The sequence below is a fragment of the Mastomys coucha genome, unplaced genomic scaffold, assembly GCF_008632895.1.
Source record: "Mastomys coucha isolate ucsf_1 unplaced genomic scaffold, UCSF_Mcou_1 pScaffold20, whole genome shotgun sequence".
In the NCBI taxonomy this organism is placed as follows: Eukaryota; Metazoa; Chordata; class Mammalia; order Rodentia; family Muridae; genus Mastomys; species Mastomys coucha.
This window is the reverse complement of record NW_022196903.1, coordinates 139,795,710-139,821,254: the sequence shown is the minus strand read 5'-3', so window position 1 is coordinate 139,821,254 and position 25,545 is coordinate 139,795,710. Positions and strand designations below refer to the sequence as shown.

General features: G+C 46.6%; 1 protein-coding gene across 5 annotated transcripts in view; it reads right to left on the bottom strand.

The window, feature by feature from the left end:
- Rassf8 (Ras association domain family member 8) overlaps positions 1-25,469 on the bottom strand; it is a 73,237-nt gene extending 47,768 nt beyond the window's left edge. The window contains exons 1-3 of one of the 5 annotated variants that reach the window (XM_031383888.1): positions 25,137-25,469; positions 16,011-16,161; positions 8,344-8,401 (exon numbers count right to left, since the gene is read on the bottom strand). The gene's annotated coding sequence lies outside the window, so the exon portion shown is untranslated. Of the gene's footprint in view, positions 1-8,343; positions 8,402-16,010; positions 18,664-24,576; positions 25,077-25,136 lie in introns of those variants that run through there. The other 4 variants (XM_031383886.1, XM_031383885.1, XM_031383889.1 and 1 more) reach the window with 4 other exon arrangements.
- Positions 25,470-25,545: the final 76 nt, after the last annotated feature.

Genomic DNA, 25,545 nt, shown 5'->3' with positions numbered 1-25,545 from the left:
TGCTGGAGCACTGCTGGGGCACTGCTGGGGCACTGCTGGGGCACTGCTGGAGCACTGCTGGGGCACTGGAGTCCCTGCCCCTCCCTCTCAGAAGCAGAGCTCCATCACACACAGGCATGCGCTACAATATTAAGATGAAAAAACTTCAACTCCTCACTAGTCTGAGCTCAGGAGCTCAGTCTGTTTGGCCCCATAGAAATTCTGAGAATATCTTTATTTTCATAAGCAGCTCACATCAATAAATTTATCTCCATGAATAAACAGTTTTTTCAAAAATTACATATTAAAATTTGGGAGATCTGATCAACCTTATATGCTGTGTTCTTTTTTAAAGCAACTGAATGTATATGTGGGGTACAGAGTGACATTTCAATACAGGGGCTTCTCAAAAAATGCTAAGTGGCACAGGATGCATGAACTCTATTTCCCAGCAACAGATTTCTGTATACAATTTAAAAGAATTCTCCTAGCCATAGACTCTTGGCTTTTTAATTATTGTGCATTAATTGTACTAATTACTGGGTGTTCCTGTGACATTTCAATATATGCATGCAATGTTCTTTGAGCATATCCATCCCCTTATTACCCGCTTTTGTCTTCTCTACCCTCTTCCCTCCTAGGGCAGAGTCCTCCTCATGTCTCTCTCCCCCTACATCCCACAGGAGACAAAACTGTGACAGTCTTTGTGCGTCTGGGTTATTCTACTTAACATGTGATCTTCAGTTCTTTACATTTTTATGAAAATGACATAATTTCATTCTTGTTTATGGTAGAGTAAAACCCCATCCTGTGTGTGCACACACATGAATATGTGTGCATGCACATGTGTGTATGTGTGTCAGTGTGTGCATGAATGTGCATACATGTATGTTTATTGTTTATGAATGTCATTGTGTGTACATGTGTGCATGAATGTATGTACATATATATGTGTATGTGTGTGTATGTGTGTCAGTGTGTATGTACATGTATGAGTGTATGTATGTGTGTGTGCCTATGTGCATGTATGTCAGTGTATGTGTATGCCAGTGTATATGTGTGCCTGCAAGCATGAGTGTGTGGGTGTGTGTGGGTGTGAATTTTCCTTCATCCATCCACTGATCCCTTAACTCTGCTATTTGTGAACACTTAGGCCATAGACTCTTCCATTTTCCACACATTCTAAAGTACGTGACCATGTACATGTGGGGTTCAAATACCTGCATGCCCATAAGCTCTACCACCTCTACTAAAGCATCTGTATTTTTAGTATTTTAGTGATCTTGCTAGCGATTACCATCTTGTAGACTGCAGTGGAGATGAAAATCAAAAGAAGAAGTTTTCTTTTCTGAAACCATATCCTATTGTGCATAGACACCTGTCTGAATACAGGGTCAGGTTAACCCTACTGTACAAGTAAAAAGCTCCCCTCTCTTTGCTCCCACACACTTGTTCCCAAAAAGACTCCAACACAGCGTACCACAAGTGAAAATTATTAACAAGCTGACATTAAGTGATGGTGTCCTAGACCAGTGGTCCATGAAACCAGGTTCCAGTATTTAAATATTAGAAATTCACATTAACAAATGGATATGATTCCTCCACTTCTTATCACATCTTGTTTCTTTCACATTTCATTAAGTCATACAGTAGCAGTCACACTGAAATCTCCAAGTCTCAGCTCCTCAGCGACATGTCCCCTCTCCCCAGCTTTACTCAACCAATGAAATTTCAAAATGCTAAAACAAACAAACTGTTCCTGGTCTTCTAAAACCAGAAATAACATAATTAGGTCACAAAAGCTCATTTGGGAGGGGAAATAAAGATGATGAATGCAATCAGGACATTTATTGTCACTGAAATTCTCTAGGCCTGGATGCCAACTCAAGTGTGTCTTGCTACAGGTTACTGTGGCAACTTGAACTGCAGGAAATGCCCGGTTCTACCGTGCTGTTTCCTGTGAGAGTCACATCCAGCCTTTTTAGATATGTTGGTACAAACTGTAACCACAAACACTTCTTTACAACCTTATTTAGAAATACCTTCATCTAATGACCCTTTAAACCAAACACAAGAATAGAAAATATTTTCCATTAAAGTAATGTGGATCAGGAAGTGAAACTAACTAACACACATATGTGTGTGGGCTTGTACACTGACACATATACGCACAGACACATGGACTATTCCAGAGCCATTTCTCATTACCCGAGACACGGGTCCTGAGCACACTCCTCATCTGAGACTTGCTGGCAGCTGGGGAAGGTTGGAGAGCTGAGTCCTTATTCCTTCTCACTGACGCCCTCTACAGACAGGGGTCAGAACGTCTCGGGAGGCCTGTAGCTCTATTCAGAACACAGGGAAAGACAAATAATCTGTAAAACGTACCCTATTTTACCAAATCTGTCTTTTCATAGAAATTACATGCTTCAAGGGCTGGAGACGGCTCAGTGCCCAAGAGTATGAACTGTTCTTGCAGAAGAACCAAATTCAGGTCCCAGTACTCATGTCAGGCAGTGTCCAACCACCTGCAATTAGAGTTTTGGGGAATCCGACACCTGCTTCTTGACCCTACAGGCACTGTACACATGTGGTACACATACATATACTCAGGCATACACAAATACATATAAAATAAAAAGTAATATATCTCTTTTTCAAAAGAAAACATAGGACACAAAGTTTGTTATCACTGTTTCAAATGTAGAAAACTAACAAGCTGACCTGTGACAAAGTGAAAATTATTATCTATCATCACCCTTAGAAAGAAAAATGACTTTAAAATTATGTCTTCATGGAGAAAACCTGATTAATAGATATTCTGACTGTAAGACGATAATATTAAAAACAATAGCAGCCCTATGAAAACATAAACAGTGCTACTATGAGTTGTGAGACTACAAAGCTATCTTGTTGCCCATCAAAGTTAACAGTAAAATTAGATGCTTCTGCAGGGGCTGGAGAGGTGGCTCAGTGGTTAAAAACACTGAATGCTCTTACAGAGGTCCTGAGTTCAATTCCCAGCAACCACATGGTAGCTCACAACCATCTGTAATGAGATCTGATGCCCTTTTCTGGTGTGTCTGAAGACAGCCACAGTGTACTCACACATGTAAAATAAATAAATTTTCTTTTTAAAAAAGGATGCTTCTGTGCCTGAAAGGCCCAGGGAGGCCACACCCTGTACAGTGAACAAGGCCCAGGGAGGTCACACTCTGCACAGTGAACAAGGCCCAGGGAGGTCACGCTCTGCACAGTGAACAAGGCCCAGGGAGGTCACGCTCTGCACAGTGAACAAGGCCCAGGGAGGCTATGCTCTGCACAGTGAACAAGGCCCAGGGAGGCCATGCTCTGCACAGTGAGCAAGGCACAGAGAGGCCACGCTCTGCACAGTGAACACGGATATGTCCTATGTCGCCACCAGGCAGGCTGATGAATGTACAGCTACACCCCAGCCCTGTGGAACCGTCATGTATCAACAGGCAAAGCTACATCTTATAAAGAAGAGAAGAAAGGTACAAGGCAAAGGAAGCTCTGTATTTAGTCAAGAACTACAGAAAACAGCAATACAGAAAGCTCTTCAGCAGCAAATCCCAAGTAAGTCATCTAATCCTCACCTGTGTAACCCGAGGGATGCAAATAAACCCATCCCTGAATCATTCAAATCCCCATGCACATGCCCCACCCCAAGCATGAAGCCTCAGCCCCGGTCCTCGGCACAGAACCCACACCCTAGCAAGCCGCTGTGGAAGGTCTCTGCATTGGGATGTGACTCCAGAGACACTCCCAGCTGCGCAGCCTGCCGAGCACTTAAGAGCCCCTGTGAGGTAGTGTGCTGGGAAGGCAGAACCATGCTGCTATCCTGCAGGGCCGACACAGCCTCAGCATACAGCAGGACTATGCACAGGACAGCACAGGCTTCCACAGGATGCTATCAGCGGCCCTGTCCCAGTCACTGCCCCACTCTCAACACCTGTGGCCAGATACTAGCATTTCCTAACATAAAACACCGGAGCACGTTCTGCTTGAGAACTGAGCCAGCAGGGAAATGGAATCGTAGACTTAGGAGGCTAAGCATTTGTTTAGAAGATTAATTAAATGAGACCTGAGGGTAATCACTAATGGATGAAGGCTAAGGAATTTATGGCATGGCATGCTGGCTGGTGTCTTTAAAGACTTTATTCACCTGTAAAATATGAACAGCTCGCTCATAACTGATTCACTGGCCACAAACAAGGTCAGGCTGCTTTTTCTCCTGAGAACAGTAAGTCATGTTTGAGAGACAGAGATGAGATGATGGAGCAGCCATACCAAAGCAACCTAATTCATAACTTGGTTGTGTGCACTAAAGGAGATTGCTGGGTTCTTTGCATTTAAAAAGTCACTCAGGACAGTTCAATGCCACCCAGGATATCACAGACAACTGTGGACAAAGCCACAGCCTTCCTAGCAGTGCCCGGTGTCACTCCTGCACTTTCAGAGGCAACAACTGAAAGTGGAGGCAGGGCAGTGCTCAGAAGGCCCAGGAGTGGCAGTGCCACTCTCAAAACCAAACTTGTTTGGAGGTGTACTTGTCAATTCAAGCTTGGCCAGCACCCTAACACAGTGTTGTGCCACCTCACACCGTGCCTGGCCAGCACCCTAACACAGTGGTGTGGTGCCACCTCACACTAGTTCTTTGAATCAGCCTGTTGCAAAGAATAGTCCCTGAGTCCCACTGAACATAACCACACTCGCCTCCCAAAACTCTGAAAGGTTTCTCAGAGTAACTGGCCAGGCTCACAGGCTGGTCTACCTTCTCACTCCCTCCCTGCAGGGCTCTGAGCAGGGCCAGCCCCTGTGAGGTAGTGTGCTGGGAAGGCAGAACCATGCTGCTATCCTGCAGGGCTGACACAGGCTGAAAACAGGCACAGTGTTCTTAGAGTGGTGGCCAATTTCTACCTTAGAAATAATGAATTCCCCCACTTTAACTTACTGTCCTAAAAAGCAAGACATACAAGCTGTTCTCCCAACAGTCACCACTCCATCCTCTGATCCCAGTCACTGGGGAGGGGTGGGTTTCTGCAGAATTTCACCAACACTTTGTGTCTTTGGAAAAGGAATTCAGTTGTTTCTTCAAAGACCACTTAAGGGCCCAGAGTGCTCCAGGAAGGGTTCCTCACCTTTCCCTGCTGCCCAAAGCTCCCAGCCACAGCGCAGGAACTGCTTGTACAGTTACCAGCTAGGACTTGGAAAACTCCCTAAAGTGAGGGCTAAAAGTGTTGAGGGAGACCTGGAGAGTTAGTTTTAGAGAATAAAAACAAACCCTGCCACACTTTTCCTTGGCGAGAACAAGTGACCCCTGGCTCCTTGAGAAGAGAAGGCCTGGCAGCACCCTGACCACTCCATTGCCTAATGCCTGGAGAATGTGAGGCACTGGAGAGTGTGAAGGAGTCTAAGAAGTCTTGGCTATGGGCGGGAGCTGACGCAGCCTGTGTCTGCCACACTCACACTGTGCCCTGCACAGATGTCTCTGCATTGCCTAATGCCTGGAGAATGTGAGGCACTGGAGAACGTGAAGGAGTCTAAGAAGTCTTGGCTACGGGCGGGAGCTGACACAGTCCGTGTCTGCCACACTCACACTGTGCCCTGCACAGATGTCTCTGCATCTATTTATAGGACGTGTAGGGCCAGGCCAGTTACTGTCCGCCATTTTACCATTCTCATAGCAGACTCATACACTTTTCTTATGAACTACTTTTCTTATGAATAAAAGACACTCCGACCCTTCATCCGTCAACAAAACTCAATTCTTACAGTCTCAGTCACAAAATTACATGAAATAATAAACAAATAGTACAATAAGAAATCCTGGAGCCCAGGTTCAATACAAGATTGGAAAAAATATGTATGTTCCAACAACAAAGGAAGAAAATGTGAGTCACAGGTGCCTTTCTATAGCAAGCTCAGGCCACAGGCCACCCACGCCAGAAGTCAGGGACTGACTAGAACTTCACAGCTGTTTCACAAATGTCATAGATTTCCTGGTTTTTAAAAAAGCATTAGTTTCACATACTTATTTACTCCATGCGTATGTATGTGTGTGTGTGTGTGTATGTGTGTGTATGTGTGTGTGTATGTGTGTGTGTGTGTGTATGTGTGTGTATGTGTGTGTATGTGTGTGTATGTGTGTGTATGTGTGTGTATGTGTGTGTATGTGTGTGTATGTATGTGTGTGTGTGTGTGTTTATATATGCCTTGGAGGGTGAATGTAAGTCACAAGACAACTGACAGCAGTTGGTTCTCTCCATCTAAAATGTGAGTCTCAGGGATTGAACTTGGGTTGTCAGGCTTGGCGCCAAGCATCTTTACTCAATGAGCCATCTCACTGGCCCCTAGTGGTCTACGAACGTGAACGTAAGAATGCAGAAGAGTACATTCAAACGCTGAGGAGAGTTCGTCTTCTAAACTGCCACAGACGAGTGTCTTAGAGAAGTGTGGTTGGGAATGTAGGTAGGAGGAGCCTGCCTCACACACGCAAGACCTTTTCTTACCATCAGCCCAGCAGCAGACAAACTCGCTGACACAGACTCTAGGGTACGTTCAAAGGGTAATAATAAAAGATATTCCACTGGTAAACACAAAACTACTTTAGGATGTTGGCATGTTCAAGCTTGTTTTAAACAATTAACTAATTTCCTAAACTGGATGCATGCTGCATGCTAATCTTGAACCAATGCCCAGTTTCCAATTGAAAATAAAATGCATACTCAGTAAAGCACTCAGCTTGAAGAGCTGGCTTTCTTTAGGTCTTAACACCATCTAAGCCAAGGATTTGTATGTGACCTGTTTCTGAAACCTTATCACCTGTCCTAGTGCCTGACTGAATGAAGGTTCACTCACTAACTAGGTCCTTCTGGAATAACAACACCCAACAGTTTGGGGTCCATTTTGCTATACTTGTTTCAGCTCCACTTGAAAGCATGCAATGATCTCTGTGATGCTGGGCTGTCTCCAGACTCAAGAGGAAGCCTCTATCTCCTTCTATGTGGCAAGTGACAGCTTTATGCAGGAGCAGAGTGGTCACGTGATTTAAAACTAAGCAAGAGCCAGCCATGTCTACCTTAGCGATACCCCTAACCATGCAACAACATTGCATATAGCCAGGACTCCAAGTCCAGCAAGAGAGTCAAAGGGATATATGCTCTCCCACCCTCTCTCCAAGCTGACTTCCTACCCCACACTCCATAACTATCAGGGGTGGGTAGCTATGCCCATAGCTGCTAATTTAACCTGCTTCTGACCTATTACATTTAGTCTTTTTGTTTTTTAATGTTTAGTATGTTGTTTCAAGCTGTTCCCATTAACTAATAGCTGTATCTCACATTTTGAAATGAATATGAAATGGTGCCCATAGGCTAAGTATTAGAAACCTTGGTCCCCAGGAGGCAGTGTTCTTTGGGGAGGTTATGGAACTTTCAGGGGTACAACCTTGCTGGAGAGAGTACATCACATGGGCAGCATCGAGGGTTTCTAGCCTTGTCCCATTTCCGGCTCTGTTTCCTGTCTCCAGCAGCTCCTGTTCTGGCTCTGTGTTCCTGAACCATATGGACTCTACCCTTCTGGGCCCACAAGCCACCACAAAGCCTCTCTCCCTTAAGGTGCAAAACTTTTAGGCATGGTGTTATAATGGCTGCATCTCTTCCTTAAGGTGCTTGTGGTGTGTCATCACAGCTACAGAGAAGGGATGGCTATATCTCCAAACATTCTCACTCAAGACTCCTTCTCCTACTTTCTCTATTTTTATTACAAAGTGGGAAAGACACAAAACACCATATTATCCAGCTTGTAGTTTTAAAAGTTCTTCCCTTTCCAAAACAGTGGATACTTGTACAAAGTGGTACCTGCTACTTTCAATTTCTTATAATAAAAGGTATTTGCCAGGAAACACGTTTTTTAAAAACCAGTGTTAAGCCAATTGTTATGGTGTACACCTTCAATCCCAGCACTAGGGGAGGCAGAGGCAGGTGAATCTCTGTGAGTTCAAAGCCAGCCAGGACAGCCAGGGCTCCATTAAAGGCCCTGTCTCAAGGGGTTTGGGGGCAGGGGGGAGATGTTTGTTGTACTAACTTAACCTAGAAGTCATTCTGGATACTCACAAAGAATTTGTGCTGTTGTTGAAACTACAATTGCTGTGCTGCCCACGTCTACCACAAATCAAATCCAGGAGACACAACCATAAGCCGGAGTTAACAGGAGGATGGCTTTGAAAATCATGCCTCCAAAATAATCATGGTTCAAATGGTGCTGGCAACAACAGCAAAGATAATTCAGGGATGGCCAAACGGCCCTGAGGCTTAGTCTCTGTTTCAGGGACTGACTTACAAGAAGAGCCGGGCTCCTTTAGAACATCTGCCTCACTCCACCTCAATGAGAAAGGGTCCTGCAAATCAAAAGCATATTAACATCATATAGGGAAACCATAGAACATCATCAGGACGGAAGGCCCTGTTGTGCCAGACAGCAGGAGTGGAGCTGGACACATCTCTCTGCTTCTCCTCATAATCCAGATTGATTCCCTCACACCAGTCTTTCCCACTGGGTTCTCTGCTAAGATTCTGTAGCTTAAGAACAACGTTCCCAAGCTGAAAAAGCCTATAAAGCTGTGAAAGTCTAACAAAAGAGGGCCCAGCACAGCCTGGCATATCCCACTCAACTCAACGCGCTTCCTACTATTTAAGTCCTATTATTTAACCTAAAGATCAATAACAGCATGATAAAAACAACAACAAAAATCAACAACCTTTGTTTTGTGGAATTCATACTGAAATTTAAACATTGTTATGACCTGTTTGCCTTTACAGACTTGGTGACAGATCTTACAAAGAAGCAGGGTGGTCTGGGAGAGGAATCACTCTGAAGGAACCCTGAGATCTGGAGCTGGCTCCCTCCATGGCATGTCAGCTCAAGAGGGGATGACAGTCAGACTACCCTGCCCCACCCCAGTTAGTCATAGCACTTACTTTGTAAACGAAATGCTTTGCTACCTGAGATGTGGTCAGGCTGCTGCCGGACTCTTTACTTAATACAGCCTGCAAGGGGCCTTGGCTTCCTGCTCTGAAGACAAGTCGTCATTACAGGTAGGGGTCACAGCACAATGGTCCAGCTAGCCAAGCCACAAACTCGTCTACAGTCAAGAACCCTGTTAACACAAACCTGCTGGGGACTTCAAAGTATCTAAGGTTGAAATCCCAGATTTCATACCTAAATTTCCTAACGTACCACCTTGATTTTACCTCTGTGAACTATTCTAAAATAGAAATGTCTCCGTTAGTTAAGTCCTTCCGTATTTCTGGGAGGACTACTGCTAATCTGCTCATCATCCAAGCTTCTAGCCTTTATCTTAGGAGAGCTCCTCTGTGAAACCATGGCCGTCTCTGTGCTAAGACTCTTTTCCCTGTTTCTAGGGAGTTGTGGATTCTCGTTCTGTTTTCTTCTACTTGAGCCAACTGCTCGAGCTCCCTACCTTTGGATTCCCCTCTCATCTACATGCAATAGGATAAGCTTATTGGTCCTCAACTGCCGCATGTTTGAGGTCAGCCAGCAGATCATGCTAAATACATGCCTGAAAGGGTGGCTGGGTTGTCTGTATTGCTGGCCAAACTTATAATCTTTATTTCTAACCACTTTCTAGGGAATCCCCATCCAGAACTGAAAATAACCCCTTTAATCCCAGCACTCAGAGGCAAGCGAATCTCTGTGAGTTCGAGGCTAGCCTAGTCTACAGAGCAAGTTCCAGAACAGGCAGGGCTACACAGAGAAATCCTGCCCTGAAAACAAAACAAAATCCTTCCTTTTAGCCCCCCAAACATCTACATTGTTTACTGCACCTATGACTCCCAGGTCTCCCAGACTGAAGGGAGAGTTGGGACCTTGTCAACAGTGTCACCAGAGTGCCAAGCCTACACAAAGCTGAGCCCTTATTTTAAAGTACTTTTGGACTTTAGATAGTGACATTTGTCATGACTCCCAGGGCTCAAAGAGACCAGCGGTCCTGACTTTAATGTCAGTACAGACTCCAGGTGGTTTCCAGACAATCTGTGAAGGACCAACTATGTAACTTCTGAAAAAAGCACAAATATGTTTGTAAAGGAAGAGTCTCAGTCTTTTGTCATATACATATTTTAATCTGTACACTTAAGCTGGCAAGTCACACTGCCAATTAAATTCACTAAAACAACACCCCTAATTTGCTAGCTAACATTCAGTGGAACAGACTCTGCAAGATAAGAAGGTCACCAATATGAACTGCAGTTATCTTGGGTTATTTTCCCAGAAACTGACATCAAATGATCAGGTAGATGAGAGAGATTACTAAGAGCTCAGGCTTTCTAGCACAGAGGAAAAAGACAAGATGCTCATGGGCAAGCCCCACAGAAGCCAGGCAGCCGCTCTCTGTGCAACTGACCCGGTGTGGCTGTGACAACTGCAGCCCTTTCAAAGCACTCAAGTGAGGTCCCAGCGAGGCTGGTCCCAGCGAGGCTGGTGTGCTTGTTCACTGGTAGGAACTGAGAATCATTCACGTGAAAGGCTCTGAGGAGCTCAACAGAAGGACTCTAAGCAGGTCAGGAAGAAAAGATCTCTCAATCTGGTCCCCAACATTCATTGCTGACGACCGTGGCCTGCTCACTTCAGCTTTGAGCTACTTCTCTAACTATAAACAAGCAGATCTGATGATTGCCTATGAAAGTTAAAACCAACTTAGGTGCAGACACAAATGTAGCAAAAGAGCTGTGAAGAACCCCTGTGAGGAAAACCAGCTCAGGAGGAGCAACAACAAGCAGGCAAACAGCCGACAAGGATCTGGAAAGCACAGCTCTCCTGGGCACTGCCAGCAAGCCAGGGCTCTTCCACAGCTATGCACTGTCAGAGGGAGGCACTACCCAGCTCATACCACCACACAGGTGGGAGGCAAGCCTGCTGCCTCCCAAAGCCCAAGCCCCCTCAGGGTACCCGAGCCTGGTCACATTATCATCCCAAACTCTGACTCACTCTACTATACTATCTCCCAAGATTCTCCACACATCCAGTTTTGTGTTCATATCTAATTTGATTCTTAACTGCTCTGTCAACCAACAGGCTTGGCACTTAGAGTTAGGGAAGTAAGTTCAGAACATAGAAGTGACAGAAAAAACTATCACTGATAAATACTCCAAGTGAGATTAGAGGTAGGTTACAGCCAGCCCAGTCTGTTCCATGTCCTCAAGGATGAGATGGGATGCAGGGTGTGTCCTAGACCAGCCTCCATCGCATCATCAGGGCTTTTCCCAGCTTCCCATAACATCTACCACTGCACCACTACCCGACACTCCCCCTCCTCCTCTAACTCTGGTGTGTGCTGTCTAAGACACTCCTCTACTTCTTAATTTATTGAGTGACACATACTTCAGTATTTCCTATACTTTATGGAGCTACACTGAGGCCTTGCACACGATACCCGAGCGAGTGTTCTACCACTGAGCTGCACACACACCCCAAGCCTTGTTTTTTGGGCAAGATCTTGTTCTGTAGCCCAGGGTGGACATGAACACACTCTACAGTCCAGGTTGACAAAAACAGAGACGTGCTAACCCCTTAGCCTCTGGAGTGATGGAATTACTGGTGTGTACACATACCCAGTCTAGAGGGTTTGTTTAAAGTTTAGCTTTTGCTAAATGATAAGCTTTCTAAGATGCAGAGGGTCCTTCTCTTTGTCAACCAACTACACAAATAGCTTCCTCGCCATCACGTGAGTGCTGTAGTGTCTGTTGAGTAAACACAAACAGGCAGAGCTCTGATAAACTGTATTGAAACAAAGAGCAATGCTCCGAGGCCAAGTTAACTCTAACTCAATCTCAACACTTCAGAGTACAATCCGAATATACAGAGATTTTAGTTTAAAACGATGCAAAGAAAAACAACCACCACTACCTGCAGTTTTCACAAATAAGCTTGCTAGCAAACAAAGGTAAACAGTCTAGAAGGCTGTCTTTACCCCAGGGCTGGAGTATTGCTCCTCTCCCTGTGCATGCCACTCTTCCCGCCCCAAGGTACCTAGAACCAGAAAACAACACAGGCGCCAGTAGTTTTCCAGGGACTGCGATCTCTGTGCCTCCACCTTGCAGTTCTACCTGGATGAGACCTCCCATCAGGCCTAGCTTGAGTAGATTTCCCTTTTAAACTTGAGGGAACTCTCAGTTTTCACCAGGCTAACTTATCTTTCCAGAAGCGTTCAGTTCCAGCTCCATGATCCTAGAACTGCTCAGATGCCTGACCCCTTCTCCTAACAGAGCACTTGGGAGATAAGATAGGTTTCGCAGCACTCAGAAATACTTCGAGTGGGCCTATGATGAGCTATAGATAGCACTGCCCAACCCACCAACACCAACGGCCCTCGTTAAGAGCCTGTCCCTGAGCTCACCTGTACTATCTGGCAGAGGCAGCCAGGGTACGTTGGCTCAGAGGGAGGCTGTGACCTCTGCATGCGTGGACTTCACACTAGGGAAATCAGGGTTGCTTTAGAATTAATGAGAGCGTCAAGGATTGTCTTGTGTCCTGCATTCCAGCACTAACCTTAGCAGGCGTACCTGTGGTGAAGGTGAGTATTTTAGACTTTATGAACTACGTTCAAACTTCAGGCCTCTCTTCTGGGGAAAACATTTCAGAGAAGACATTACAAATCACTACAGCCTACCTCAGCTTCCATCAGGCTTCTTCAAGCAGGCACTTGCTCTGGAGGCTGGCGGCACATGGCCTACTTCACAGCTGGGCAATCCCTCCCCCTTCTTCCTCCTGCTGCTCACCTTCCCACCTGAACCATCAGGGGAATCAGTTTAAAGTGGCCCAGACGAAACTGTGAATCTGAAGGACTGCACACCACACTGTGAATCTGAAGGACTGCACACCACACTGTGAATCTGAAGGACTGCACAGCACACTGTGAATCTGAAGGACTGCACAGCACACTGTGAATCTGAAGGACTACACGGCACACTGAATCTGAAGGACTGCACAGCACACTGTGAATCTGAAGGACTGCACACAGCACAGCACACTGTGAATCTGAAGGACTGCACAACACACTGTGAATCTGAAGGACTGCACACAGCACAGCACACTGTGAATCTGAAGGACTGCACACAGCACAGCACACTGTGAATCTGAAGGACTGCACAGCACACGGGCACACTGTGAATCTGAAGGACTGCACAGCACAGCACACTGTGAATCTGAAGGACTGCACACAGCACAGCACACTGTGAATCTGAAGGACTGCACGGCACAGCGGCAGGGATGCTCAGCACCAATGTCTCCCCTGCCTTCATTTTCCCTGACCCTCAAGCTTGCTGAGCACTCAGGGGCTCCCTGTCCCACATTTTTGGTTTGTTTTGCACACAGACCTTGATATCACGTGGTTTCACTTCCAGTTGATGCCTTTCCTCACCCTCATTCAGAGAAGAAGCTGAGCCAACGGAACACGAGCGTTTTAGTCCCCTAGTGCTCCTATGGGGAAACACTATAGGCTGCTGGCTTACAAACAACAGAAAGATCTATTTCCAAGGTTCAGATGTATGGCTGGAGGTCAGGTGGGAGCTATTTTATCTCTCCAGGGTCCTCCCATGCCATGTTCTCATACCGTAGAGGGATAGTTAACCAGATTCCTCTCCTGTAGTTAGTTAACTCTCACGTAAGAGCATAAGGGATCCATCTGCCTTCACAGCTTCACCACCTCCCAGACCTCACCTCCTCATACACATCATCCTTGGGTGTGTGTGTGAGTGTGTGTGTGTGTGTGTGTGTGTGAGTATGTGTATGTGTGTGTGTGTGTGTGTGTGTGTGTGTGTGTGTAAGAGCATAAGGGATCCATCTGCCTTCACAGCTTCAACATCTTCCAGACCTCACCTCCTCATACACATCATCCTTGGGTGTGTGTGTGTGTGTGTGTGTGTGTGTGAGAGAGAGAGAGAGAGAGAGAGAGAGAGAGAGTGTGTGAGTGTGTGTGTGTGGTCAGCAAAGACTCTGAGGAGGCCTGTGAACTGTTCAAGTCCTAACAGATCATCTCTCCCCTCAGCAGCCACACTGAGGACTGCTGATTTTCAAATGAAGTTCAGGCCTCACTGAGAACAGTTTAACTCAGGCTCACTACCTGAAATTAATCCTCAGTCAGTTTACTTGGAAGATAACATTATATTTAACTGACCCAGGAATAAATGAATCTGGGGATCAAAGGGTCAGTCCCATGACAGACTAAACCAACAAGACAGAATCTTGTCCTCTGACCCTAGCAGACATGGGCCACAGGCACATCTGTTTTGGAATGGCCTCAACTGGTTGCTCAATTCCCACTCCTATGTCCCATGGTCTAATCTAACTGGCAAGTGACTTCCCAAGTATGTATAAACTTGCCATTGTCTCTTCTGAGCTGGAAATATAAGGGGGTGGCAGAGACTATGTTTATCATTCAGGAGGCCCTAGGTTCAATTCCAAGCACATAAAAATAAACACAACCAATAAAACAATCCCACAAATACTGTCTCTCTTTAGTTATAAAATACATATTCATCGCAGATGAGACTGGAGAATGAGCAATGAAGGAACAGGACTCAAGCCACCAATAACAGTCTATAATCACACCCAATCACATCACATGACCCTGAATGATCCATTTGGTCGGGGAGATTTTTATGAGAAAAACCAGGTCAGAACAATAAAACACCTTAGATGCTGAAGTCTGGGGTTATGCAGATGCTGATGGCTTCCTATTTCATGATCTGACACTTGCTGCATGTTCTGCCTGAGACAAGACAGTGAATTCATTCAACAGTCAACTACATCAAGAATCCAAGGGAAAACAGTTTTGGCTACATGCATGCCCAGCAGATATCCAACGTAGTGGGATGCTGCTCTCCCAGCTACATGCGTATACCCAGAAGATATCCAACATGGCGGGGTGCTGCTCTCACGGCTACATGCATACACCTAGCAGATATCCAACATGGCGGGGTGCTGTTCTCCAGAAGCCCCATGATCTACCTGAAGGGAAGACAGCATGAACCAGAGCAGGAGGCCTCACTGCGGAGCTCTCCCATCTCAGCTGCAGACAGAACAGATGCTACTCTGGGAACATAGAAGACTCCCCTGTGTGGGTGCTTTCACACCCGCTAGTCTGTCTGCTGCATTTAAAACATCAATCTCAAGTGTTTTACAAATACTGTTAATCCACCACCTCTGACCATGAAAATCACAGTACCGCTCAACTGCTAACACAAACATGATTGCAGAAACAAAGGATCGAATGCTAGCAGCTGAGTAGTGAAAATCCTTCTGCTTTCTTCATAGCCCCCACCTAGAGGGTCTGACCCCTGCGGGGTCAGCGATGAAGTCCAAACAGGAATGGTAAACCAGGGCGCAGAGGGAGAGACTCAGAAACTCGTGTGGGACAATGAGCAAGCCAAACTCAGAAGCGTGGTGCATGTGAGTTCAGGGGGTCAGGAAACTGCCCGAGAACAGAAAGGTTGGCCACAGATGAGCGCACCAAAGCCTTGGAGCACGGCCAGGAGTGAGCCTGACATCAGGACCACTTAGGGGTCCCGCGAGGTCACAAAAACTACGAAGAAACCTCTGGTCTCGGGAGCCTTTCCTGCAGATAGAGCTGCTCCGCTTTTGAAAAAGATACCCGACAGTACACCCACAGCAAGGGCATCGCTGGCTAGGAGGCTTCAAAGAGCCTACTTCCACGCCTTGAACTGCAACTGGGGACTGCGAGTGAGCTCACAGCCTGCTCAGTCACTCTGAACTCAAGAACAAATGAGCCAAGAAGAGCCCCTCAGAAGCTCACCTGTTTGAAGTAGAGTGCTCCAAAATTACCTCACAAAGGAATCTGAGAAGCAAGCATGCCTATGGCTCAGAAGAAAGACTAGCTCCCAGGGAACTGAGCACCCCTACAGAGGACAAGCATAGCCAGGCTGGTTTTAAGGGTACTGCGTGAAAGAAGGGCAGAACGTTCTACTCACATGAACAAACAGGGTGTCTTATCAGGCATCACTGCACGACACCCTAATTTGGTCCTGCTCCAGCTGTTAGGCACACAGGATGGGTGAGGTGTGGAAGGAAGACGAAGCAGGGAGGCAGGACAGTCACCTGCCCATGCTAGGTGATTAGAGCCTGGAGAAAGAGCAAGAGCAGAGTAAGGTCCCAGGTGATGACCTATAGAAAGGATCCCTGAAAGTTCTGACCAGGACCAGCTGGTGAGGAGCTGCCCTGCTTCACAGTGCCCTGAAAGAGACTGTGATGAGCAAGGGGACAGTGCTGCAGGTCACTTGGCACCAGGCATGTGGAGCTATGCTCTCTACACTGTACACCAGTGTTACTGTTGGAGAGGTAACATTAAATACACTGGCTTAAAAAGAAGCCCCGTGTGCATCCCAGAGTTTAAATTAACCCTGCAGGCACCGATGGAGCTCAGCTTTCACCAGTTAGCAATGCGTGCAAGGTGATGTCAGACAAGGAGACCAGGTAAGTGGTCACCATCTATATGAGAGACGATAAATTCGGGCCGTGGGGGAAGGGCAAGGACAATTATGCTGTGCAGAAGGCAGTCAGAGTGAGGTAACAGAGACAAGGAAACATGGACATGATGCGCAATGTGCCATGGACCCAGGTAGGAACTAAGGAAGAAAGAAGTGGCCACACTGATCCTGAAGGCCTGCCATGTGGCTGGGCAGGTGGGATCTGGAAGAACAGCCATGTTTGAATGTCAAAGTAAAAGCAATATAGAGCAGAGACTGTCCCTCTTAGGTTAAACTTCAGAACCGGATAAGTTCTATACTTCTCGGGAATGCAAAAACAAAGAGAAAGGGCTCATGAGCAGGCATCCTGAGAGGAGCTCAGAGAGCCCATGGGCTACCTGCCGCCTACAGAGCCGACAGGCTAAAACATTCAGAAACACGCGGAAAGACTCCTTCCTTTACCACAGCAATGCTCTCGGCATTCTCTGCTACATCTCCACCATGGAAAGTGCCTGGCTTGTGTTGGTAAACGAACAAATGCAGAAAGGATGGCAACTATGAAGACTGTCTTGAAGCTTGTTTGTTAAGACAGGGCTCACCGTGTAGCCCTGGCTGGTCTGAAACTTGCTAGGTATACCAGGCTGGCCTCAAACTCCCAGAGGCCCACTGCTTCTGGGCCGCAAGCAGGCAGCACAGCAGCAGCTAAGCGGCGCTATGTTAAGACAGAAGACAGGTTAGACTGTGACTGCTGCCAACAGCTGGCCCCATTTGGGCTAACAAGCCGTCAAAGGTCTGGGTACCCAGTTGTATGTGATTTTCTAGTCCCTCCTGGAGCTACACTTGGGTCCTCTGGGAGGGCGTGGAGCCTCTTAATAACCGAGCCATCTCCCTGCCCTGCCCTGCCTGGGCTTCCAACGGAAGGGGACACTTTCTCTAGCACCTGCCCTGAGCTCAGTAGAATACACAAAGGAAAGGAAAGATATAGCTAGAAAAAAATGAAAGCGAAGGCATCGATTTAGGTGGAAGGCAGAGCGTTGGGAACTCTGACTGACAAGCAATAACAGGTCTGTGACTTGCTGGGACTGCATCTTTGTGACAACAGCTTCTCACCTAACAACAACTGAAATAAAATAAAGTAAAAAAGGAAGTTTTGAGAAGGGAAGGTTCTGTACAGTCAGAATAAAGAGACCAAAAGTGTTATTAAACCTGCCCCAAACACATAATCAAGAACTGCATCCTGCTTACATTTAGCTATGAATAGCCACTGACTAACAGACAACTTACTTTAGAGATTGAGCAAGGGAGTTTATCAGACATAAGCCTTCTAATAAACAATGTGAGAACAACCGAATTTCCATATGCAGAAAACGAGCCTGGACCCATAATGGATATTTGTGTAAAAATTAACTAGAAACAGATCATACATCTAAATCTAAAACCTGGTGCTCTAAAACTTTTGGAAGAAAACATAGGAACATACAGTATGGCTTTGGGTTAACAAAGATGTCTTGAGTACCACATTATAGAGGTACCACCAATGTAAAAAAAAAAAACCTCACAGGTTAGATTTCACTGAGATGTAAAACTCTCTCTCTTAGAAAGTCCCCACACAGTCAGTCAATGGCAGGCCTTGGACTGGGACACTTTGGCAGAAAATCTATTTGATGAGTAACTGTACCCAAATACACAAAACCTCTCAAAATTCAATCTTAAACCTAGTAAGAATGTGGACAGGGCTGGAAAGATGGTTCTGCAGTTAAGAGTACTTTCTACTCTCAAAAAAGAGCAGGCTTCAATTCCCAGCACACGGACGGTGTCTCAAAACCGTCTGCAACTCAGGGAGCCAAACCCTGTCTTCTGGACTCAGAGGACACCAGGCATGTGCATGGTGCACAGATGCACGAGCCAGCAAAACCTGATACACATAAAATAAAGTAAAAATGAATTTAGAGATGTTCAACATCAATCATTAGACATGTGTCACTGAAACGCATCAATGGACACCCGAACACTTAATAAAGAGAGACTGATTTTACCAAGTGCAGCAAGCAAGACACGAGTGTGTTCACATACAGTCAAGAAGGTGCAACGGTGGTGCACACTTGCTTATAAACACACCCCGACCCCACCCTTCCCCCCAACTCAGGAGGTGGAGAGGCAGGAAGGTCAGTTCAAGGCCAACACTGCAAAGAAGCAAAACAAATGTAAAATGATAGAATTTGCTTGGGAGGCAAAGACAAACGGATTTCTGAGTTCGAGGCCAGCCTGGTCTACAGAGTGAGTTCCAGGACAGGGCTATACAGAGAAACCCTGTCTTGAAAAAAATAAAAGAAAAAGAAAAAAAACAGAAAGAAAGGAAACATTTTGGCATTTTTTTAAAAGCTAAGCTCACAAGCCAAAGGCAAGGGCCCAGAAGTCTATCAGCAGATATGTAAGTTGAGATACATCTGAACAGCAGGCAGGCATCTGGAATGTTTGTTTGTTTGTTTTTGAGAACTGCCCTTGGTGTCCCAGGCGGCCCTGGAACTCCCAAGCAGTGGAAGCTGACCTTGAATTTCTAATCGCCCTGCTTATCCAGTGTGTGTGTGTGGGGGGGGGGGGGGGGGGGGGGGGGGGGGGGACTGAGCCAGGGTCTGTGCATGAAGGCAAGAAGCACTCTACTACCTTGCTACCCCAGCCCCTCTGCTACAAACACGTGTCAACACGTTAATGTGAGACAGCACATTAATGATTCCACTCAACTCAAACTCTAGAAAAGGCAGGCTTGTACAGGGACAGAGCAGAGGGGAGACTTGAAGGAGGGGAGTCTGGGAAGAGGATGCACTGTCAGGCCCATGGGAAGGCCGACGATGGATGGATAGGCCCGTGTGCAAGGGGCTCGCATACCTGGACCTAAGCCTGTAAAACTGCAGTCAGGCAGGCATGCACAGCTGAGCTCACTAGAGTTTTATCTAAGGCCGGCAAGACAGCTCGGCGAGCCCAGCTCACTACCAAGTCTGAGGACCTACTGAGCAGGGAAACAAGGACTCTGACAGACTGTCCTCTGATCTCCACATGTGAGACTCACACATTTACACAAAGCAAATAAACAGTACAGTAACATTTAAAATAAGTAAATACATGTAAGAAAAGTTATTGTATACATAAAAATAAGGACGCTAAAATACAAAACTATTTTGTTTCCTGACAGATTCTAATATATCCAGTAAGTTTGACACTATGCTTAACCTATTCCCCAATGGTATTTCTACTACAGAGCTGCATATATTATAAATCTATTCAACTATAGTAAACATAAATAAGAATAAATTCTTACTTTACTTTTCTGACTAATGTCTATCCAATAAGGGGAATCTAACTTTTCAGAATACATATTTATATTTAAAAGGATCATTTTATTTTAACTAATTTTCCAATAATAAAATTACTACACTTAATGATAAACTTGATTTAGCACTCAGAAGTCAATGATAATCAGCAAGAAAGACAATGCCTATGTCTACATGGATAAAATATGGAAGAAAGTGATTATAACTTCCCTCTTGTTACAACCTGTGTGTATTTATGTATATGTATGTGTGTGTATGTATATGTGTATGTGTGTGTATATATGTGTGTATGTGTGTATGTATATGTATGTGTGTGGATGTGTATATGTATGTGTGTATGTGTATATGTATATGTGTATGTATGTGGATATATAAATATATATACATATAATTAATTATGTTGAGCTTGATGATAAAACCTGAATATATAAAACATGCAAACTGAAAACAACTAAAACCAACCTGTATCTGACATTTGGGCTGGGAAATAAAAGGTAATACACAACGGTATTGGTGCCAGACACTCCAGACAACTGTCCAAGTTCTAGGTAGCCAATAGGCATATACACCTAAGAGACCAAAAAATTACAAGGGTACCCAACCACAATAATGTGTACAGTTGTGATGCAAATGTCCTGGGGACAGAGGTCCTGCACAAAGCAAGTCGCATGCCAGACCCCCTCCAAAAAACATTCCTATTTTTCACCCAGGAAAGTTTGAGTCTCTACGTAAAGCACAGGTCCTACAGAAGGCGTAGCTCTGTCTTCAATGGGAAGAAGAGAGGAAGGGAACTAATTCCTTTGAATAAAATGAAGGTATGAAGACCTAAGCAGCCTTTTCCTGACTGTGTCCTATTCAACCACACCCTCCTCTTGGGCCAGCATGGGACTAGGCACGCAGCAGGAGCTCAGAGGTAACTGTAATCATTCTTGTTCACCATCCCAGCACAGAGGGGGACCTAGAAGCTGTGTGCAGAGGACTCCCTTCTGAAGACAGCAGTAGATCCAAAGTCCTTGATGCATTCCCTGACCAACAAGAAAGAAGCTGGGTCACATGTGCTCTAAGGGTGAGGAGAAACTGAAGGAAACACACTGACTTAAGAAAAAGTCAGGAGACAATGCAGGAGGATGGTAAGAACAGAGAGCACCTGCAGCATGAGCAGCAGAGGCATCACTGAGCCGTGGGATTCTGAGTCAGGATTTTATGTGGGGCAACCACATGACAGAAACAGCCAACAACGCCTTACACTTCCTCGGCCATGGAAGGTCATGCTTTCTTTTACCAAGAAAGAAAGAAAGAAAGAAAGAAAGAAAGAAAGAAAGAAAGAAAGAAAGAAAGAAAGAAAGAAAGAAAGAAAGAGAGAGAGAGAAAGAAAGAAAGAGAAAAGAAAAGAAAAGAAAAGAAAAGAAAAGAGGCTTCAGAAAGGAAAAGGCACTTCCCCGCCTCTAGGTGGCTCCTGTTGCTCCTCTCTACTGTTGGCTCAGATGGCATTTGGTGATGTAAATCACACTCTGCCAGAACACCACTGGGCATCCTTAGACCTTGCCCTCCTTTGCCTGTGGCAGCTTCCCCAACCTCCTTGGGCATCTGGCACTGAACAGTCACACCATCTGTCTGGCCCACAACCACGTGACACTGTAAAACATCAGGCACAGCAGAATTCATATTTCCATTCTGTAATGCTGTGCTAATAAAACATAGTTGGTTTAATGCTGTAGTTAGGAAAGCGGAATGTGTACTGTGGAGTATCAGGAGAGCAACACTAATTAAAAGTGTCTCATTAGCATGCATTTTCTGTAAAGGCATTGTTTTTACCTGATACTTAAAGGCTGTTCCAGCTCATTCACAAAATTAGAACACAGAGGGCTGGTTTGGCTTTCCTGACTCAAAACACAAATATCACAGAGCATAAATGTCCTGGGTATGCTGGTGCCTGAGTGCTTTAATCCCAGCACTCAGTAGGCAGAAGCAGGCAGATCTCTGTGAGTTTGAAGGCAGCCTGGGGCATGCATAAAAAGTGGATATACTACAGCACTTTATTTACTGAGCACTGCTATGTACACTAGGGACTGGAGAGTAAAGCAGGCACTATTGCCCACAAGGGAGGGAGAGAAAACAATAAAATACAGTATAATATAAACTGTGACAAATTAAGGATGATTGTCCTTGTGGAAGAACTCAGATGGGTCTAAGAGACCTGAAAACACTGGCCTTCTCAGAGAAGACTTCCGTAAGAAAGAATACTGGAGCTAGCACTCAAAAGATAAGGAGTTACTCAGAACCTGGGATAATGGCCTGAGGCCAGGCTGCTGGGGGACTGGCCTGAAAGCTGGGAGATGTGGGTGAGTTGGCTGAGGCCTTAAGAAACAGGACAGGAAGGCCTGTTGGGGATTCCATACCGTGCTCCAGGGATTCTTGGGAATCTTGAAGGCCTGAGGAAGAAGGGACTTTCTTCTTCAGGCTATAGTCAGGAAAACAAGCAGGAAGGGGCAAAGGAGACCAGTGAACTTAAAGAAAGGTCAGAGTGGCTTGCACTAAAGGACAACATGGCAGAGCCTGAAAATCAGACAGGTTTTAGAGATACTTTGCTAGAAAAATCAACAGTACTTTGCGGTCAACAGTTTCGGAGAACGGATAGACAGAAGAGAGTGCTGCAGAGTAAGCAAGATACCTTGCTTGGATAGATGAGTTCAGAACAGGCAAAGAAGAGTTTGCAAGTCTGGATGCCACAGACGAAGTTCTGAAGAAATGGGAGATACTGCCATTGTAGACAAAGATGTGCCAGGCATGTCTGAGGTGCCTGTCCACCATAGCTTTCCTGCTAACAGTAGTATCCCCATCTTAAAGGCAGTGAATTGAGACACAGAGCTAGAGAAACAGGGGGCCATTCTTCGCTCCCTAGATGCTGACAAGCCTGGCTAGCAGCTAGGAGGAATCTCTCCCAAGTCTATAGAACACCAGGAACTACTGCTGCCACATTAGAATATTTAGGACTAAGCCAGGCAGTGGTGGATGCTACATTAGAATATTTAGGACTAAGCCAGGCAGTGGTGGCACACGCCTTTAATCCCAGCATTTGGGAGGCAGAGGCAGGTGGATTTCTGAGTTCAAGGACAGCCTGGTCTACAGAGTGAGTTCCAGGACAGCCAGAGCTATACAGAGAAACCCTGTCTCGAAAAACAAACAAACAAACCAAAAAAGAATATTTAGGACTGAAACAAAGTAACAGCCAAGAGCCAGTAGTTGGTACAATACTTTTTAATTCGAATCCTGTATTTATAATTTCTAATGTTTCCTATCCCCATCTCAACCCCATTCCACCTCCACCTAGAATGAACTTTGCCAAGTTTTGAACACTTGCAAATTTTTCTGGGACCGAAACATTTTATAAATGGACAAAGCCACTCTGCCAAAATTAACTCCAACAAAAAGAGCAATGATATCCTGCAGTAAACAATAGTTTTACTCCCAAATTATATTAAACAACAGAAGGTCCAACAAGAAACAGGAAACCTTTTTTAAGAAATTAACCATTTCTCTTAATGCAAGGCACTCAGGCCAAGCACTAACATATGCCACGGAATGCTACAAAAGTGAGCATGGAGGATTAGGATTGTAAGAGTCATAAGCTTTAAAACTCTAAAGACAACAACACAACAAGAATGGCCCCCTGTTTCTCTAGGATGCTCAATCTGCAATTTCCAAACAGCTCTAAAAAATTCAGAATGCAGGTAGTGTGACCCCAAGAAGGGCATGGGCACCTCTGGAACTGTGTCTCTCTCCAGGACACTGAGACTAACTGAAAACCTTTCCTATCTGCACAGTCAGTCCCGAGACTTGCCTCCCTCTAGGGGCTCTCTACGGTCCCCCAAAGCTCCCTAGCCCAGAAGCAGGGCTTGAGCGCAAAGATCTCAGCACATTATGGCCAGCTGAGTCCAGAAGGAAAGCACCATCTTGAGACTCTTAAAAGGAGGGAGGAGGAGTATTGGGAGATTTTTTGAAAAGATTTAATTACCTACACTGCAAATTACGCTGTGTTGACTCTGATCCTTCAGTAGAAGAATCATCAAATCGTGTCCAGTCTTCTAGATGGAGTATTGGTTATGTGTAATTTTGAGGTTTGGCGGTAGTTCCCCTATAAGATCACAAGGACCATTAACATGACCACTGGAAGATAAAGCACAACCCACTTCCCAAACTGAGAGCGCAGTTGTCCGGAGCCCTGCCTGATTCCAGTGTTTACCAGCACCTCCCCCTGCAATAGGCTGACAATCCAGATTGCCTCAAGCAAAGAACAGGTTTTTTGGTTTAAAAAACAAAACAGGAAAGAGTCTGTTTTCTGTGCCTCCACGGTACGACCACGACCCCTGGCAACCACGGATTAAAGACTTCTAAAGAAGAACAACAAAAAAAAAACTACCTGAGCGCCCCCCCCCAACGCCTACCCAAACACACATACATACATCCCAAAACTGGGCAGAAACGCAGAGAGATCACTACATATTTAAGATACTTCCCTGGGACAAAACATGAAAAATGGCTGAGCCCCAATCTACAGTTAGGTCGCTAAGTGTTCGTCCCTGCTGTCAGCGGGTTGGAGGGATTTTTTTTCTTAATGCAAGGCTTTGATGTGTTGGCAGGGCTGACCTGACAAGCCGGAGTCGGGCTAGGAAACGTGTCCTGCATATTTTTTTCTGTGCCTCCAAAGATTAGGACCAGAACTGACTGCGATGAAACCCTACCTAGGATCGAAGGGCTCAAGATGCTGTTCGATGCTGGGAAAGTAGTGGTTTCCGCAATCCCGGGCAGCTCGGTGATGCTGAGACGAGCAAGCCAGCCCCAAGCCAGTCTCCGCCGCCCACCAACGGGCCGCAGCGGCCTCGCACGCCGAGCCTCCGACCCCCAAAGTTGAGCCTCCCCGCGATTGCCCTCTGCAAGTTTCCAGGGTGCAGGACGCAGCCAACTTTGCGAGCCGCCTCCGGGCGACTCGCTTCCCCGGAGGGGCTGGCCACCCGGGAGGCAGGGCGGCCACGGTTCAGACAAAATGCAGAAGCCTTCCAACCGCCACTTTTCCTCTTCCAGAGGGGAAGCTCTCCCTCCAGGCGAGCATCCGATTTCCATCTGGAGAGGGAGAGGGCCGGCCACGCATTCCCCTCGCCCACAAAAGTGGCCTCTAAAGTCGCTCGCCAAGGACACCGCGAAGGAGGCGACCCCGGGCAGGGCCAACTTTCGGGCCGTGGGGCGAGGGCGCGGGGGTGACAGCGGGGCCGCGGGGGGCGCGGGCCGAGAAAGTTGTACTTACTGTGCTCGCAGCCGGTCCCCGCCGTCCCGGTGCACGGCCCGCGGCGGAGGCCCGGCCCGCCTGGGCTGAGGCGGCGGCTCGGGCGGCCGCGAGCTACGGCGGAGGGCGAGCGGCCGGGCCGGGGCTGGGGAGACCGGGCCGCAGGGCGGCGCGCGGAGGGCTGAGCCGGCAGAGAGAGGCGCGGGGAGGGCGCACGCCGGCCTGGCCGGGCAGGGAGGGCGGCGCGCAGCAAGCGGCGCAGAGGAGGAAGAAGGGCGGAGGAGGGAGGGCGGGACCAAGAGGGCCGCGGAGCCCCGCACAGGGGCGGGAGGAGGGCAGCGAGCGCGAGCCAGCCAGCCGGGGAGGCCGCGCCGGGGCAGGGAGGACCAGGTCGGGGAGGCGTGGGGGGGGGCCGAAGGGGCGGGGCGGA